This window comes from Muscardinus avellanarius (assembly GCF_963383645.1).
Source record: "Muscardinus avellanarius genome assembly, chromosome: 4".
Taxonomy (NCBI): domain Eukaryota; kingdom Metazoa; phylum Chordata; class Mammalia; order Rodentia; family Gliridae; genus Muscardinus; species Muscardinus avellanarius.
The window spans coordinates 50,261,947-50,282,528 of NC_137789.1; the positions used below are offsets into that span (position 1 = coordinate 50,261,947).

The 20,582-nt window shown below is 34.9% G+C and overlaps 1 pseudogene across 1 annotated transcript; it reads left to right on the plus strand.

The window, feature by feature from the left end:
- Positions 1 to 4,042: 4,042 nt before the first annotated feature.
- On the plus strand, positions 4,043 to 4,834 carry LOC308262004 (dehydrogenase/reductase SDR family member 11-like; annotated as a pseudogene). Its single transcript has one exon. The product of its transcript is annotated as a dehydrogenase/reductase SDR family member 11-like (transcript).
- The last annotated feature ends 15,748 nt before the right edge of the window (positions 4,835 to 20,582 follow it).

Genomic DNA, 20,582 nt, shown 5'->3' on the forward strand with positions numbered 1-20,582 from the left:
TGTCCTTGAATCTTCAATACTCTTTTCTTAGCCTTCCAAGTATTTTAATTACAGATATGCATCACCAAACTTAGCTATTACCTACCTTTTATTTATCTCTATTTCTTTATAAATTTTATTCTTTTAAAATATGAATATACTTTAGGCCAGGTGTTGTGGCACATGCATGTAACCCCTGCGCTTGGGAGGTGGAAACAGGAGGATTATGCAGGTCCGAAGCTAGCCATGCTGGCTTAAGAGACCCTGTTTTCAAATAAAAATAAATGTATAAAATAGGTCTGGGACTGTAGCCTAGAAATATAAGTGTTTCCAGGAACCCCAGTACCACCACCAAAGAAAAAAGAATAAATAAAAATAAAAATAAAATATGGCTATACTTTATTGCATATGTTATTTATTTTTTACTTTCTTGCCTTTTAGGTCTATTTTATTAACTTTCTTACTTTTATTTATTAACAATGTAATAGTTTCCAATTCTTTGTTTATGCTCTTTAAACTCAGTTTTAATTTTTAAAAAATTCTGATTTTGTTTTCATTCTATTTTAAATTATAATCATTATATTACTTTAAATTTTTATCAGGCTAGACAGTTTTAGATATTTTTATTGAAATATATGCACTTTTTTATACTTCCCTTTCTTAATGACTTACAAGTTCCAATGCTTTTGGTACTAAGTGGTGTTGCAGAATGATAAGAATTTACTCTGAAATTAGGGCATGGTTTAGATGTTTTTTTTCTCCAAACTGTTGCTACTACTGTTTTTGTTATGGTTTAAGATGATAATGTTATGGTTTGAGATGATATGGTTTTGGGGAAACTGTCCCCGAGGACTCCTGTTAGGGTTCCAGACACAATTTTTCTTAAAACACACAAAAAAAAACCCCAAAACAGAAAAATAGAAAAACCGTGGGTTCTTTTCCTGTGCTAAGGATAAATACACATTACCCTGGACTCTTGCTGAAGATTTAAAGAAGTTTATTAAAACGAAAGAAATATAGAAGATAGTTTATTTTTTGTTTGGAAACAGTTTGAGTGAATGCCCCACCACCAAAGATACAACACATGCACCAGACCTTTTGTACCTATGACCTCCATCTTGTTTATGTAATTCTGATGTAGTAAATGTCCCTGTAAGGTTCCTCCCCCAGCAAGTTGTCTCCTTTAAAGAAGGTTGACCCCTCCTCCCATCCTAGCTAGATTATCTAATTACTGTGTAAACTTGTCTTTAGAATGAGGATGAGGAATCCTAGTTACCCTCTCCTATAGACTTGCTAATTACCTTTAGCTAGGTTAATTTAAGTTTCAATAGCTGTTTGCTTCCTGACAAAACCAAGTCTTTCTTTCCCCAGGTCAGCCACCATTTTGACACAATTATTTTTGAAATGTTCTATTAATCATCAGAGCTTTCTCAAATCTTCCTAGGCCAGTCCCAATACTGGTACAGTTTTGACTCCTTTGGTAGAGCTATCATTCCTTTTAAATCTAAAACTACTAAAATTTTATAATAGTCCAGTGGAATTCTGACTCCTCAGTAATAATACTTCCCAAGACAAAATGACTATACATATAAATGACACATTCAATTTCATTAAAGATGCTATTTTAAAATTTAAACTAGTACTGTAAATTTTAATCTACATCATAAACATGCAAATAAAATGTCATGATGCAAAAGGGGAAAGTGTATGAATATTACCTCCAGCATCGTTGTAGGTCCTGGACTTGTGGAGTCACCAGGTAATCTCTATCTTCATCATTAGGAGAAGGATAACAGGGGATTAGATGCTTCTTTCTGTCACTGTTAGATCCTGCCAGTACATGGGTGCTGGATATTTGTCTTTCACCACTGTCTCTCTGGATGCTCAATCTCTAAAATCAGTTTAGATGTTTTTCAAAAGCAGAGGATGTGTCCCTAGAGACTCAAAGTCCTGCCACTTTCTCTAAGAAGTGGCGGGCATCTGAGCCAGAGCAAGAACAAAAGCAAAAAGGGCAAAAAGAGTCTTTGATGATTTTTCAGTTCTTTTATAGTACTTCCAGGAGCTAGTGGATGGGGCCTCACCATGGAAGAGTAGACTTCCTTTTAATCTCCAGGTTTCCCAGGCAGTGGGCAACTGTTGTCCTGACCTTTGCCCTCCTTTTCCTGTACCCTTTGTTTAATAGGAATTCCAGATGAGCAAAGGGGTCATTGTGATTAAAAGATTGGGCCCATCAGGTCTCCTGCCTAAGACCCACCCTAAAGAGGTCACAGATTATGACCCTTTCAGATTTTAAAACTATATATTTTTTCCTTCCCAATTCATCTCCTTTCTACCTAAAACTTTATTTCTTCCATCCTACCTCATCAAAAAATACTCTGATATTTTACTAGTTTTCTACTAATGTGGGCATGACTCATTCTATCACTTTGAATTGGTTGGTAGAAGTCCACTCAATATACATACAGATTGTTTCAATTCTAAGTCTGCAACCTTCTAGTTTGTTGTTCATACTTTTTTTAATTTGGGAGAAACAATAGTTATTTAAAATACTAAGTGAAATTATGCACATAACATCTTAAATGCCTAATAAATGCTAGAGCTTTTGTGTGTATATACACACACACACACACACACACACACACACACACACACACACGAAGTGGAGGGCATCCAAGCCAGAGCAAGAGTAAAAGCAAAATGGGCAAAAAGAGTCTTTGATGATATTTCAGTTCTTTTATAGAACTTCCAGGAGCTGGTAGATGGGGCCCCACTGTGGAAGAGTAGACTCCTCCACATAGAGAAGTAGAGGTAAATATTTCTGGAGCATTAACTATCAAAATAGATGTTTAATTGAATTTAGAAGACATTTCCAGAAATTACTAAAAATTAGAACCTAATTTTGTGATACACATCAGTTATCTTAGTACATGAGAGCCTGCGATAGGAGGATCACAGGTTATTGCCTGCCTAGCAATTTAGCAAGGCCCTCCACAACTTAGTGAGACCCCATTTCAAAAGTAAAAAATAAAATAGAATTGGGGATATATCTCAAATTCAGAATGCCACTGGATTCAATTCCCAGTATCATGCGCGCGCGCGCATGCACACACACATATGCATACACACACGCATACACACACACACACGCATACACATACACACACACGCATACACACACACATTGAATGGTACTATCTTTTGAAAGATATTTTTGCGGGAGAATGTAGATGCAAGAGAGCATTCCTTCCAACTTATAGACAACATTAAGTGTTGAAATTTTTTCTCCCAACATGTGAGAGCTGGGAATTTTGTGTGTTTCTGTAATGGTGACTAGTGTAGATTGCATTAATTTAAAGCCTTTATATTTGTCATTATCATAAAAATTTTTAATTTTGTGGAATGGAAATATTTTTGCCTAACATTGGAAGAGCTCTTTAAAGCATTTTAAAAAAATATTAAACTATGATTTCCAAGGACTAAGAAACATAAACTGGAATGAATAACATTAAGTTCTAGTGATAAAGCTTTATTGGCTGGGTATTTGTTACAATTTTCTTGAAAGTCTTTAGGAAAATGTATTTACCACATTTCTCATTAATAAATAATAGCATTCTAGTTTTCTAAAGGAAAAATGGACACAACCTTTAGACATTAGTATAATGAAGACGTTTATATGTGAAACAATAACAAAATAAAACATTATATATATATGTATATATATATACATATATATATATATATATATATATATATATATATATATATATATATAAAATTGATTATACTCACTACCTAGCTAGATCTTAACTAAAGTTAAGCTATTTTATTGCTTTGAAATTTTTCAATAATGAGGGGATGTTGCCCGGTGCCAAGGACCAGAGGGCAGAGCCGTGATCACAGGGCCTTGCTACGTTGCTAAGGTTGTCTGCCCAGGGGCAGGCCAAAGCATGGCTTGAAACCCAGCAGGTTGGGACCCTGGGCTGTCCCATTGACCAAGGAGAGACGAGGCTCCGGGATCCCAGTGCCCAGCTTGTTAAGCGAGGTGGGCAGGCAGCTCAGAACCATGGCCAGGGAAGGTATGGAGCGGTGGCAAAACCAGCTGGCCCTGGTAACTGGAGCCTCTGGGGGCATCGGCACCGCAGTGGCCCAGTCCTTTGTCCAGCAGGGGCTGAAGGTGGTGAGCTGTGCCCGCACCGTGGGCAACATAGAGGAGCTGGCTGCAGAATGTAAGAGTGCAGGCTACTCTGGGACTTTGATACCCTACAGATGTGACCTGTCAAATGAGAAGGACATCCTCTCCATGATCTTGGTCATCTGCTCTCAGCACAGTGGTGTGGACATCTGCATCAACAATGCTGACCTGGCCCAGCTTGACACCCTACACTCAGGCAGGACCAGTGACTGGAAGGGGCGGGAAGGACATGTTCAGTGTGAACATGCTGGCCCTCAGCATCTGCACCCAGGAAACCTGCCAGTCCATGAAGGAGCAGGGTGTGGACTAGGACCACATCATTAACATCAACAGCATGTCTGTCCACCAAGTCCCACCACAGTCTGTGACCGATTTCCATAGGGCATCCAATTTTGCCATACTGCGCTGACAGAAGGACTGAGGCAAAAGCTCCTGGAGGCCCAGACCCACATCTGAGCCACGTGTATCTCTCCAGGCTTGGTGGAGGCACAGTTCGCCTTCAAACTCCATGATAAGGACCCTGAGAAAGTAGCTGCCACCTATGAACACATAAAGTGTCTCAAACCTGAGGATGTGGCTGAGGCTGTCGTCTATGTCTTCAGCAGCCCCCCTCATGTCCAGATTGGAGACATCCAGATGAATCCCACAGAGCAGGTGACCTAGGGTCTGGGGACGCTCCTCCCTCCCTGCCCCTGGCTTGATTCCTGCTTTGGATTTTAGGTGTTGATTTCTGGACCTCTGGGTCCTACTTTCTGCCCTCACCCCAACCAAGGGCTACAAAATTTGTTTGAAGTGTTTTATATCACTTTGTCAAATTATTTGCATTGCTGATGTCACAAACTGGCTAGGGAGAGCACTTGTCCTCGGTCCCCTTTTTGAGGTCCATGGATTTTGTCTAGTCTTCCTTTGACCTGGGAAAGGAGACGTGGCCAGAGGGAAGCTTCCCATTTCTTGCACCCCAGCTCAGGGTTGGGGGTGACTGAGAGAGGCCTTCGCCTTGTCTGAATGGTTCCCCAGGGCCCCAGGCTGCATTCTCTCCCTGCCCCACTGCCTCCCACCCCCAGATATCCAGCCCAATCTTGGCTCCTCTGCCCTCGGTGAGGTTATCAATCCACTCTATGGCAGCAGAACCCAGGGTTCTGACTCACAGTCAATTTCAATGTGACAATAAAAAAGGGAAAATCACAACAAACCTTAAAAAAAAGAAAAATTTCAATAATAATGATAAACTCCTATACCTGTATTTGAAAATTAGAACAAAAATTAAAAACTAGTCCTAGCATACATGTGTGTATATATATATATATATTTATGCATTTATATATTTACGTACTCATGTGTATATCAGTTATTATGTGCTGGTAACAGTTCTCAACTTCATAAATATTTTCTAATTTATCTTTCATAAAATCTAATGTAGGAATTTTTTATTCCCATTTTAGTTAAAAAATTGAGACAGTTATTTAGTGATCATATCTTTTGAGATCAAATATGTGCTCATATTTCTAACTCTGTACCTTAATCCTTACAGTAGGTATCTTTAACTCAGCCCTTAAATTCAAGGTGTATTTATGATACATTTGTCTAATAGAGACTGTTTCATGGACATGTTCTTTTTTAATGTTCTTATTGGTGCATTGTATTCATAAATCATAATGTTGTAAAAAACATGTGTAGATATATATGCACACATCACCCTTTAGCCCCTACCTGATCCCCACCCCATTTCCTCCCCATTCTCCTTCCCATGCTTGGCTAAGTGGTTGACTTTGATATGTTTAATTACATCATGTGCTTTAGAGAGTTTCCTTCTTCCCCCCACTTATGTTGTCTTATTTGCTCCTCTATAGGATCTCCTTTTTCACCTAGAGTTAGACCTATGACCCATTTCTCTTTAGCTTTTACATATTAGGAAAAGCATCGGCTTTCTTATTTTTTGTGACTGACTAAACTCACTTAGCATAATGTCCTCCGGTTTTATTCATTTCCCTGAAAATGATTTAATTATGCTTGCTTTTTATGGCTGAGTAAAATTCCATTGTGTACATATACCACAGTTTTGTAATCTATTCATATGTTGATGGACATCTTGGTTGGTTCCATAGTTTGGCTATGGTGAATTTTGCTGCAATGAACATAGATACGCATGGATTAGATTGGTAGTTTGGTTTGCTTTCTTTTAGATAGAGACCCAGAATTGATATTGCTGGATCAAATGGTAGATTTGTTCCCATTCTTCTGAGGATCCTCCATGATATTTTCCAAAGTGATTGTACTAATATGCAATCCCACCAACAATATTTTAGAGTTCCCGCTTCTCCACATCTCCACCAGCATTTGTTGTTGTTTGTGTTTTGAATGATTGCCATTCTAGTTGGAGTAAAATGAAATCTCAGGGTAGTCTTGATTTGCATCTCTCTGATTAACAATGATGATGAACATTTTTTCATGCATTTATTAGCCATTATTCCTTCTTTTGTGAGGTGTATATTTAGTTCACTTGCCCATTTTTGATAGGATTATTTGTCTTTTTTAATGTTGAGTTTCTTGAGTTCTCTGTATACTCTAAATATATTCTCTGTATATTCCTCTATTGGAATAGTAGGTGGCAAAATTCTTCTCCCATTCTGTTGGCTCTCAGTTGAGGATCCTGACAGTTTCCTTGGCTGAATAGAAGCTCTTCAGTTTCATGCAGTCCCATGTATTGATTCTCCTTTTAGTTTCTTCTGCCTTTAGGGTCTTGTTGAGAAAGTTTTTATCTGTGACTATGTGTTGCAGTGTTGGACCTATGCCCTCTTCAAGGAGCCTCAAGGTCTCCAGTCTAATTTCCAAGTCTTTGATCCATCTTGAATTGACTCTTATTCTGGGTGAGAAAGTGGGATTAATTTCTCTTTTTCTGCATATGATTAATCAGTTTTGCCAACACCATTTATTGAACAGACTATTCTTTCTTCCAGTGTATGTTTTTGGTCCCTTTGTCAAACATCAATTGGCTGTAAATGTGTGGATTTGTTTCTGAGTCTTCTATCCTGCTCCATTGGTCTATATGTCTGTTTTTGTGCCAGTACCATCCTGTTTTTCTTACAGTGGCTTTGTAGTATAGTTTAAAGTCTGGTATTGTGATTCCTCCTGCATGGATTTTGTTGCTGATAACTACTTTAGCTATTCTTGTTTTTCTATTGCTCCAAATGAATTTAAGGGTTGATTTTTCTGTCTGTGAGTAATGATCTTGGTAATTTAATGCTTATTGTATGAATCTGTAGATCACTTTTGGAGGTATGGCTGTTTTGGTGATATTTATTATGCCTATCCATGAACATGGAAGATCTTTCCATCTTCTAAGATTTTCGATTTCTTTTTTCAATGTTTTATAATTTTATCTGTAGAGATCTTTTACCTCCTTGATTAAGTTTATTCCTAAATGTTTTAAGTATATTAGTTTTTGTGGGAAATTCTGAGTGGAAGTGTTTTCTGAATTTCTTTTTCAGTGGATTTATGATTGGTGTGCAGAAAAGCTTCTGATATTTTAAGATTGATTTTTGTATCTGGACACATTGCTGAATTTGTTGAACAGTTCTATGAGTCTCTTGGTTGAGTTTGTTCGGTCTTCTAGGTATAGTACCATGTTGTCTGCAAATAGTGAAAGTTTGAGTTCTTCTTTTCCTATTTGTATTCCTTTGATTTCCTCTTCTTGCCTTATTGCTCTGGCTAGGATCTCAAGTAATATATTTAAAATAAGTGGTGATAATGGATATCATTGTTCCTGTTTTTGTGGGAATTCTCGAAGATTTTTCCCTTTTAATATGATGTAGGCTGTGGGCTTATTGTAGATTGCGTTTATGAATTTGAGGTATGTTCCTTTTATTGATTCTCTGCAGTGCGTTTATCAAAATATTAGCAAGATATATAAACCACTAGCCAATTTAACCAAAAAAAAAAGAATCAACCCAAATTTTGAAGATAAGAAATGAAAAAGGAGCTATAACAACTGACACTGCAGAAATCCAGAGGATTATCAGAAAATACTTTGAAAAACTGTACTCCAACAAAATGGAAAATTTGGAGGAAATTGACAACTTTCTAGATAAGTACAACCTTCCTAAACTAAGTCAAGAAGACATAGAAAACTTAAACCAAACAATAGCAATCAAAGAGATTGAAACAGCAATAAAGACATTACCATCAAAGAAAAGCCCAGGACCAGATGGCTTCCCAAGTGAATTTTATAAGAGCTTTATAAAAGACCTGATCCCGATACTCCTCAATCTATCTCATGAAATAGAGAGAAACAGGACTCTCCCAAATACATTCTATGAAGCCAACATCACATTATTACCAAAACCAAATAAAGACAGTTCATGGAAGAAAAACTACAGGTCTATTTCTTTGATGAACTTGGACACCAAACTGCTAAACAAAATATTAGCATGCATTCAAAACCACATCAAGAAAACCATACACCATGACCAGGTAGTCTTCATCCCAAGGTTTCAAGGCTGGTTCAACCTACAAATATCAATCTATGTAATTCATTATATAAACAGAATCAAAGACCAACATCACATGATTATTTCAATGGATGCTGAAGGAGTCTTTGATAAAATCCAACACCCATTTTTGATAAAAGCATTTCAGAGAATCCATGGACATTTTCCTTTATTTTCTCTACTCATTTTTTAACTCAGTCTCCTTTTGACATCTTTCATCACCCCACTGCTTATAGTTTTCAAGTATTATTTTATTTATATGGACAGAGGTAATAAGGCCAGGTCTTCACTCTCAGCAAGTTCAGAGTTGTTTGCTTTATTCTGTCTATGTCTTCCTTTTTAATTAAAATATATTACCATATATATATATATATATATAATTTAAAAAGTAAAAATATAATGAACCCCCATGTACTTAACATCAAATTTAATAAATCAAAAATTATCACAAATCTTAGAGCTTGCTCTTTCTCTAGTAAGCAATTTATCTCCTTTATTACTCCATAATATTTGTAGATATACAGAACTTTTAAGTTTATATAAAATAATTTATTTTACATTTGTATATATGTTTCATAAATGAAATCATTTTTTTATTTGTTCTTGACTAAGTTTTTGTTGTTGATATTCAAGGGCCATGTTTTTATTACTACATGTATCATTAGTTTGCTTCTTTTATATAGTATTCAATTCTAGAATAAATAATTTATTGATCCATTACATTTTGATTGACATTTGGGTTGCTTACAATTTTTTTATATAAAAGTTGCTACAAGCTTGGAGTGGTGGCACACACTTGTAATCCCCGTGCTTGGGAGGCTGAGACAGGAGGATTACACAGGTTCGAAGCCAGCCTCAGCTACTTAGTGAGGTTCTCAGCAACTTAGTGAGACCCTGTTTCAAAGTAAAATATAAAATAGGTCTGGAAGTATAGCCCGGAGGTAGAAAGCCCCTGGTTTCACCCCTAGTATCACCAAAAACAAAAAAAAAAAGTTGCTACAAAAAGCCATTTTATAGGTTCTCCAGAGATAAATTTAGGAATCAAATGACTGAGTTGCAATGTATGCACATTTTTCATTTTATTTCCCAAAGGATTTTGGCAATTTATGCTCACATTTGTATACATTATAGTTGCTGCAAATATTTGTCATGATCCTATCAAGAATAAATGAAATACTCAAACTTGGTACTTTGAGAAGAATTGAATTAAAGGATTATTTGCACTATATAGGAAAGTAGAGAAACCAAGGAGGGGCACTGAATTACTCTAAGGTTAGCAGCAACAGGGAACTCTTATTCCCACCCCTGAAGATGAGAGAGGTCCCTAGAGCTAGAATAGACTTGCTGTGAGAAAAGGGCCATTTGATGTGAGTCATAGTTTCAGCTTAAGTTGAGAGACAGAGAATACCTGTAGTGACCTACAGGGACACACTTCTGACATCATTCTTTTTGTGCCACTCAATCTCATATTTGCAATTATCTCTGGCTTATGACATTAGGAAATGAAATGGCATAAGAACCCATACCTATTGTTCATGCATCTTTGCCTCCCAGGAACAGAGCCCAGTAGTGCTGAGAAGTACATTTGGCATTCTCACCAATGCTTCATAGCTTCAGACATTCTAATTGGAACTAACTTGGTAAATATTACCAACTGATACTGATAATTGATGACAGTGTATAATTTTCTGTGTTTATGAAACATTCATAATTCTTCTATAAAATTCCTATTTGCAATTTTTGTGTATTCTTGGGCATTTTAATGAGTTGTTTATATTTTATTATTTATGGATATTCTTTAAATGTTTTATGCTAATTTTTAGTACCATGCTTGAAAATGTCTAGTTCAGTGTCCTGAAGAAATAGAAAACTGCTGTTTGTTTGTCTGTTTTGAGGATGAAAATGAGATTTTGTGTTTCAAGGCATATATTTTATTATTGTTTCCTTCTGATTATTGCACCTGAAATCTTTCTAAATTTCTACTACTTTAAGATGAAAAATATATTTTATTATATTTGGAATTAAATGTTAATGATTTTTATATTTGATAGTTAAATCATCTAGAATTGATTTTTGTAGAACATAATATGCATAACTTCTTGAATATGAGTTTGTACATATGTATGAATATATGTATCTTTCTATCCACAATTTCTATGAATTAGTAAAAAAAAAATAGAGAGACATGACTTAAAAATGTACAAGGAACCCTGAACAGATATTGAATAAAAGACAACATTAAAATGGTTAAAAACTGCCGGGCGTGGTGGCACACACTTGTAATCCCCGCGCTTGGGAGGCAGAGACAGGAGGATCGCGCAGGTTTGAAGCCAGCCCCGCGTGGTGGCTTAGGAGACCCTGTTTCCAAATAAAAATGTAAAAATAGAGGCCGGGCGTGGTGGTAATCCCCACGCTTGTAATCCCCACGCTTGGGAGGCAGAAACAGGAGGATCGCACAGGTTCCAAGCCAGCCGCGCGCGCTGGCTTAGGAGACCCTGTTTCAAAATAAAAATGTTAAAATAGGTCTGGGAGTGTAGCCCGGAGGTAGAAGGGCTTCCAGGAACCCCAGTACCATAAAAAAATAAAAATAAATAAATAATAAAATGGTTAAAAACTATGCTAAATTCTTAGGAAAGTAAGTTTATATTAAATCTTTGTTTAATGTCACAGTACACCTATCAAATTTTCTAAAACAAAGTATATATAAAAATGTTGTCAAAGGGACAAAGTATCTAAAATTGTTATATACTGCTGATGAAAGTATACACTGGTAAAAACACCTAGGAAGATAATTTGACAATATCAACAAAGATTTAATATATACTTACTTTTCTAAGGATTTAGCATAGTTTTAACCATTTTATTGTTGTTTTTATTTAGTATCTGTTCAGTATCTGTTAGAAGTGCCCAAAGACAATTATTTTACAGCCCAAATTATCGTGTTTTTTCAGTACTGGGGTTGACTTATCTCCTAAAGCAATTTTAACAAATAAACTAATTCAATTATGTGCTATACTTTGCAACTAATCTAATATGTAGGGGGTTTCAGAAAGTCCCACAAGCATTCTTGAGGTTCCAAGGATAACTTTGGGGGTTTATTTATCATCATGCCAAACACTTGGTTTTATATGCTTTGAAGGATATTTATGTTAAAATTATTTTGGTCATGGTTTATGGTGTAGGATTTGTGGACTTTACTCAGTTTTGTTATTTTTTGAAGACTTACAAGTGTTTTCTGAGGAAAGTATCAATCACATTTGCATGAAGCCCCTTAAAGAGAAGGATTATATCCTATTGTCATACTCATTCATCCCTGTGCTTGACAGAGTCTTTGTGTAATAAACATTAAGAAAAATACATGGACAGGCTATTTGGGCTTTTACCTAAATAGATTACTTAACTTTTAAAATAAACCTCTTTTATTCTTGTGACTGATTATTAATACATTATGTTTAGTCTTTCTTATATAGCCTCGCTATATTTGTTAGTATATAACTAGCTTCACTATCAAATAATCCCATGTATCTTCAATGCCTCAAACATAATCAAAGTTTATTTCTTGTTTATATCACAGTTATAATAGGCCTCACTGCTATTATTTGTATCTCAGCTAAAGGTAAAGTAATAGAAACATACTCAGAAATTTTTTGAAAGAATTTAATTCATTTTTATTAGCATTTATTGGTACATTATAATTGCTCATATCAATGGAGTTCAAAGAGATAGATTACATGCAGACAGCATTTATTGAGTTTTTCTCCCCAGTTTTCACCAGAAACCTCTGCCTCCCCACCTTTCTTTAAGTTGAGAATTTTCCCTCTTCAAGTCTTGTGCAGGAATCTTTTGGTTGTTTCATTCCTTCTTTCTTTCTTTCCTTCCTTCCTTCCTTCCTTCCTTCCTTCCTTCCTTCCTTCCTTCCTTCCTTCTTACTGTTTTCTTTCTTTTATATCTCTTCTTTTTGAGACTAGAGATTAATCCCAGTAGCATTTTATTCTGATCTATACCCATAGTCCTATTTTATTTTTTTAATTTGAAATGTGGTCTCACTATATTGCTGAGGTTGGCCTTGAACCTGAGACTATCTTGTCTCAAACTCCCAAGTACTGAGATTGGAAGTAGAACACATTACTTTCATCCCACTCCATTATCTCAGACAAATCAAATGGTTATTTCAGGGATGCTTGGTTCTCGGTAAACTTATGTACCAGAAACCTGAAGAGAAAAAAAAACTTCAGTGAGTGTCTGACAGTTTCTGACCCATGACTAATCCATCCTCTAAACTTTCTAAATTTTACTGTTCAATAAATTCAAGTAATCTAAAAGCTGTGTGATTTTACAGTATAATTTTAGTCTGTTATAGTGTTATTTTATAAAATTGGACTTTGTTATTTTGTCATCTTCTCTCACTGAGTATTATTACAAGAAGCGAAGGAAGACATTTTACCATTATTTCTACTGCAGAAATATTGGAAATTCTGCATGATATTACACATCTTTTCTATGAATCTCTATGGGTTGAAATGTTTTTTCAGATTTCAGCAACAGGGAAAGATAAAGTGCTCTGGAGCATGTGTCCTAATGTTACCTCACATATTTTATACATGACAGGCCTGTGTTTTTCTTCCTTTTTCCTAACTTTGAAGAATTTTATGTCAAAGCTTTGACCTTTACTATCTACTTCACAGAATTTTCTGCCATTTGTTATATAGTTATATATTTATATTTTTTTCTAAATAGACTTTTATTGGCGCGTGGTAGCCATACATCATGTTGAGGTTTAGTATATAAAATTATACATATACATAGTACATGGTGCATTTTATTTCTAGACTTTGCCCCACACTTTTCCCCTTCTTTGTTAGTAATAAGGAAATTAGTATTGGTAGCTTCACAGTTCACAAATGTACATAGGATTTTTTGTTTCCTTCAAAAACTCTTCTACCTTCCCATCCCACCTCCCTCCACAAATTTTCTTCCACTATTCTACTGGTATCACTTCTTATTTATTTGAAGTCATTTTTCGTTTTTCAGTTTCTTTTTAGTTTCTACATATAAGATAAAATGTATGACCCTTGAATTTCTGAGATTAGCTAAGTTCAGCACATTATGCTCCAGTTCCATTCATTTTCTTGATAATATATATATATATATATATATATATTACTATATATATATTACTATATATTATACTATATATTATACTATATATTATACTATATATTATACCATATATATTACACTATATATAATATATATACTATATATACTATATATATACTATATATATATACTATATATATACTAATATATATATATACTAATAATATATATATTATATATATATACTAGAGATGGAACCCAGCCCAGGAGCATTTTACCTCTGAGTTATGCCTCCAACCCTATTTTTTATTCTTTGTTTTGAAACAGGGTCTCAACAAGTTACAAAGAGCCTTACTAAGTAGCTGAACCTGGCCACAAACTGAGATCCTCTTGTCTCAGCCTTCAAGAATGCTGGGATTAGAAGCGTGTGCCACCATACCAGTCTGAGACTGATATAATTTTGTTCTTTATGGATGAGTAAAATTATACTGTATGTATATACCACATTCAATAGTCCATTCATCTCTTGACAGATACCTTGGCCAGTTCTAGTTTGGCTATTATAAATTATGCTGTTATAAACATACATATGTATTACTTTGTATAGTCTAGATATTGGTCCTCTACCAGAAGAGTTTCTGGCAAAGTTTTTTTTTTAATTATGTAAGCTCTATTTTCAGATTCTTGATGGTTTCCTTTGGTGCACAGCTTTATAATTTAATGTCACCCCATTGATTGATCTCCTTTTGTTTTCTAAGCTTTGGAAGTCTTATTGAAGAATTTTTTATCAGTGTCTAGATGTTAGAGAATTGTTTCCACGTCCTCTTCTAGCAATTTTAGAGCCTCTGGTCTAATTTCTAGTTTTTTTTTTTATCCATTGTTATTTGACTCTTGTGCAGGGTGAGAAATAAAATGATATTAGGAGACTACTTTTTCTTTAAATTTTCAAACATTTTCAGTTTGTGAAATTACATACTATTTAAATGCTAAGCATGGTGATGCATGCTTATAATTCCAGTACTTGGGAGGCTGAGACAGGAAGATTGCAGGTTTGCAGTTGCTTCTTTGTGAAGTCCTCTACAACTTAGTGACATTTTGTTTCAAAAGAAAAAACTAAAATAAGGCTGGGGGTCTAACTCAGAGAGAGAATGCCCTGGGTTCAATCATAAATAAATAAATATTTGCATTCTTGGGCACATAACTTACTTTGTTATCATACAATATGGATATTAATGAGGTTATTGTCAAATACAGATGTTGAGTTAGAAAGTAATACTAGAAGAAAAGGAGCCTGTCAAACAGGATGTAATGGTAATATCCTAGCACTGAGTAATGGAAAAAAATAGGGAAAAGAAAATGCATTTTATATATTAAAAGAGAATGACTGTAACATATAGAACACAAAAAAGAAGTCAAGGATAAAACTTATTTTTCTCACTTGAAATCTGAGTCAATGAAGGAATTATTCATGTTGGTTAAGGTGCAGGTTTTGTATGTAGGAGCAGGGTGATTTCAAATCTGATGCTGAAAGAAAACTGGAAATATCAGATAAAAAACCTGATTCACAGTTTTCACTGACTTTAAGACACATTTCATAATTTTTGCATGTTTGCTATTGAAATTCATCTTAATAAATAATATTTTAGAATCACAGTTACTAAAGCACCTTTTAGGTTGGTTGTTTTTCTTGATGTTTTGAACTTAGATGTTATTTCTGTTACCATACCATGCATCTGTAATACCTTTGTGTTTTAAGTAACCAACCATATAAGAAACATTTGTGGAATGAATATGAATACTGATCATTGCTTTAAAATTTGTTTATGAACAAGCTCTAAATTCAAGCAGGTGTCAGTATGAAACTTTGCAGAATGATATAATCAAGAGCTATTGGGAAATTTTCTGAGGAAGCACTGAAGTACTGATAAAATGCTGAACTACCAATTGTTTTTTATAGTATTGAAGATGATATTATATGAAAAACTCAGGTATTGGTAACTGAGTAAAATGATGTACATTCACAAACATCTCACAGTCAGTTACAAAGCCAAACATGAGAAGAGAGAGGGGAGAAAATGGGGTGAGGGCTAATTGAGAGATATGTGCATGTATGCCTCTAACATCTTGTACTCCAATAAGATGTATGACTACAATGTACCAATAAAAAAAATTTAAAAATAAAGTTTTTTAGGCATACTTAACCAACTAATTTCACTTAATTTTTATATTTGCTCATTGGCATAGAATAAAACATTTGTATAAATAAGTCTAAAATATATTTTAATAGCTACAAGGAACATAGTAAGTAAAAATTATTGATAAAATTATTTGATAGCCTGATTCTTTTTATTGGTACATTATTATTATACATAGTGATGAAATTTATTGTATTCATACATCCACAAAGCATAATTTGATTTATTTGATAGCTTTTTTTAAAGTGATAGACTAAACAACAGTAGATTTTAAACTTGATAGATTTTTTATTCAGAGTGTATGGCTCACTGGAGAACTTTGGTTCAAGGCAGGAGTTGGACAGCATCTACATAGCAATTTGTAGTAATGATATTTTCTAGAGAAGATCATCTTGAGTAAAGAATGGGGAACAGATACATTGAAATTATGAGTAGGACAAACAAAGTGCACATAAAAGCGACTGTAAGGAGATGATCAGAGAAGTCTTAAGAAATTAGGCCAACTTTGAAGCTAAGGAAAGAGAGGGCATCATCAGCAATATTTTTAAAGAAGACAGGTAAATTTGGTTGAAGTAATAGAGAAATAAAAAAATCACTATATATGAGATTAAGAAACAAAAAGAGCTCTGTGATCAATTTATAATGAATTTGCACATTAAAATTACTTAGAATGATGGAGGAGTTTGGGATGAAAAGGGTGCTTGTGAATTGCATGTGAGTTCCTTGAGAATCAAAAAGTATAGGTTCTGACTCCAGAGAACTCTTCTCCAGGAAAGAGTCACGCACTCATCACTGATCCCAACTCAAGACTCTGGATAAGCATAATCTTAAAAATTTTATTGTACTACTTTATTGATGATGTAGTCATAATGTGTGTGTATCTCTTATATATCTCTTATACTGTAGATATTAGTGTTATAGTCCATGTGTCCCAGGTTTTTGCTAATTTTTATTTTTAGAAATATGACTACTTAGAATTTTTTTCTTCTTTCTTAAAACATGTATCATGATGACTAGAAAGAAATAACTTCAAGTAGAAATATTTTACTTATGACTTTCAAATGTAGACAACTTAAAGTGTATCTGTTTTTCTTCTTTCAAATATTTCTTAGAACTACTTTTCTTTTTTTCTTTTTTTATTGGTGCATTAAATTCATACATCTTAATGGGATAAAAGCTTGTGTAGATATACATGCACACATCATCCTGTTAAAACCTACCCATTCCCCATCCCTTCTCTCCCCTTCCCTTCTCCCATGCTTGGCTTAGTGGTTGACATTGATATGTATTTTTATGTACATCATGTGCTTTAGATAGTTTCCTTCTTCCTCCCTCCCATCCCTTCAGTTAGATTGCCTCGTTTTCTCCTCTGTGGGATCTTCTTTTTGACCTGGAGGTCTTCTTATGACCCATTTCTCTTTAGCTTTCACAAATTAGTGAAAGCATTCGTTTTCTTACTTTTTATGACTGACTAACCTTGCTTAGCATAATGTCCTCCAGTTCTATCCATTTCCCTGAAAATGATGTAATTTTGTATTATTTTTATGGCTGAGTAAAATTCCATTGTGTACATATCCCATAGTTTTGTTATCCATTCATCTGTTGATGGACATCTTGGCTGTTCCATAGTTTGGCAATGGTGAATTGTGCAGCTATGAACATAAATACACATAGATTAGTTTGGTAGTTTGGTTTGCTTTCTTTTGTATAGATACCCAAAAGTAGTATTGCTGGGTCAAATGGTAAATTAGGTCCCATTGTTCTGAGAATCTTCCATACAATTTTCCAAAATGGTTGCACTAATTTGCAATTCCACCAACAATGTTTTAGGGTTCCCCAATTCTGCACATCCTCGCCAGCATTTGTTGTGGGTTGTGGGTTGTTTAACCTCTGGGCTACACTCCCAGACCTATTTGATATTTTTTATTTGGAAATAGGGTCTCTTAAGCAAGCGACTCTGGCTTCGAACCTGCGCGATCCTCCTGTCTCTGCCTCCCAAGCATGGGATTACAAACATGCGCCACCACCCCAGGCTGTTGTTTGTGTTTTGAATGATTACTATTCTAGTTGGAGTTAGGTGAAATCTCAGGGTAGTTTTGATTTGCATCTCTCTGATTCCCAACGATGTTGAACATTTTTTCATGCATTTATTGGCCATTTAAATTTCCCTTTTGTGAAGTGTATATTTAGTTCACTTGCCCATTTTTTTTATTGGATTTGTTTTTTTTAGTGCTGAGTTTCTTGAGTTTTCTGTATATTCTAGATATTAGTCCTCTATTGGAATAGTAGGTGGCAAAAATCTCACATTCTGTTGGCTCTCTGTTGAGGATCTTGACTGTTTCCTTTGCTGAATAGAAGCTCTTCAGTTTCATGCAGTCCCATGTGTTGATTCTCCTTTTAGTTTCTTATGCCTTTGGGGTCTTGTTGAGAAAGGTTTCATCTGTGCCTTTGTGTTGGAGTGTTGGTCCTACGCCCTCTTCAAGGAGCCTAAAGGTCTCCAGTCTAATTTCCAAGTTTTGATCCATCTTGAATTGACTCTTATTCAGGGTGAGAAAGTGGGTTTAATTTCCAATTTTCTGCATATGATTAACCAGTTTTCCCAACACCATTTGTTGAACAGACTTTTTTTCTTCCAGTGTATGGTTTTGGTCCCTTTGTCAAATATCAAATGGCTGAAAGTGTGTGGTTTTGTTTCCAAGTCTTCTATCATGCTCCATTGGTCTATATGTCTGTTTTTGTGCCAATACCATGCTGTTTTTATTACAGTGGCTTTGTAGTATGGTTTAAAGTCTGGTATTGTGATTCCTCCTGCATGGCTTTTGTTGCTGAGAACTACTTTGGCTATTCTTGGTTTTTCTGTTGTTCCAAATGAATTTAAGGATTTATCAAATTAAGGACTTATTTCTATGTCTGTAAGGAATGATTCTGTTAACTTAATGGGTATTGCATTGAATCTGTAGATCACTTTTGGGAATATGACCATTTTGATAATATTTATTCTGTCTATCCATGAACAGGGAAGATCTTTCCATCTTCTAAGATCTTCTTTGATTTCTTTTATCAATGCTTTATAATTTTCTATGTAGAGATCTTTTACCTCCTTGGTTAGGTTTATTCCTATGTTTTTTTTGTGTGTGGGAAATCCTGAGTGAAAATGTTTTCCTGATTTCTTTTTCAGTGGATTTATGGTTGGTATTATACAGAAAAGTTTCTGATTTGTTGAGATTGTTTTTATATCCAGATAGTTTGAGGATATTGTTGATCAGGTCTATAAGTTTTTTGGTTTACTTTGTTGGGTCTTCTAGGTATAGTATCATGTCATCTGAAAATAGTGAAAGTTTGAGTTCTTCTCCCATTTGTACTCCTTTGATTTCCTTTTTTTTTTTTTGTCTTATTGCTATGGCTAGAGTCTCAAGTATTATATTGAAAAGAATTGGTGATAATGGACATCCTTGTCTTGTTTCTGTTTTTAGGGGGAATTCTTGCAGTCTTCCCCCATTTAATATGATGTTGGATGTGGGCTTATTTTAGATTGCCTTTATTATGTTGAGGTATGTTCCTTTTATTCCAGTTATCTGCAGTGCTTTTATCATAAATGGATATTTGACTTTACAAAGACTTTTTCAGCATCTAATGAAATTATGTGATTTTTATCTTTGGATTTGTTTATATGATGCACTACATGGATTGATTTTCATATGTTTAACCAGTCTTGCATTACTGGGATGAATCCTATCTGGTCATGGTGTATGATTTTCTTTATGAGGTATTGAATGTGTATTGCTAGTATTTTGTTTAGCAGTTTTGTATCCAAGATCATCAAAGATGTAGGCCTGTAGTTTTCCTTCCTTGAACTATTTTTATTTGGTTTTGGTATTAATGTGATGTTGGCTTCATAGAATGTATTTGGAAGAGTTCTGTTTCTATTTCATGAAACAGATTGAGGAGTATCGGGATCAGGTCTTCTATCAAGGTTTTATAAAATTTACTTGGGAAGCCATGTTGTCTTGGGCTTTTCTTTGATGGTTAATGTCTTTATTGCTGTTTCAATCTCTTTGGTTGCTCTTATTTGGTTTAAGTTTTCTATGTCTTCTTGACTAGTTTAAGAAGGTTGTATTTATCTAGAGAGTTGTCCATTTCCTCTAAATTTTCCATTTTGTTGGAGTATAGTTTTCCATAGTAATTTCTGATAATCCTCTGGAATTCTGCACTGTCAGTTGTCATATCTCCTTTTTCATCTCTTGTCTTCAAGATTTGGGTTGATTCTCTCCTTTTTTAAGTTAAATTGGCTAGTTGTTTATCTATCTTATTACTTTTTTTGAGGAACCAGCTTGGTAACTTTGGGTTTAGGTGTCAGTATGTCTGGCATCACTGTTAATAAATTCTGTACAATTCCCAGGTTCTGTGTATTTTCAACCTATAGTCAGCGCCTCTGCACTCAACACACTAGACTCAGGCCTGTGTTTCACTACAGCATGGGTGGAGGATGTCCAAAGTAGACTTGGAACCTCCCCCTGAGGTCCTGTGCAGGTATTGCGTCTCGATGAATTTTCCTGTGTCTCTGGAAATTCTAACTGGGCTAGCCCGTGTGGTCCCAAGATGCACCCTGGGCAAAGGGTTGCTGGTCGA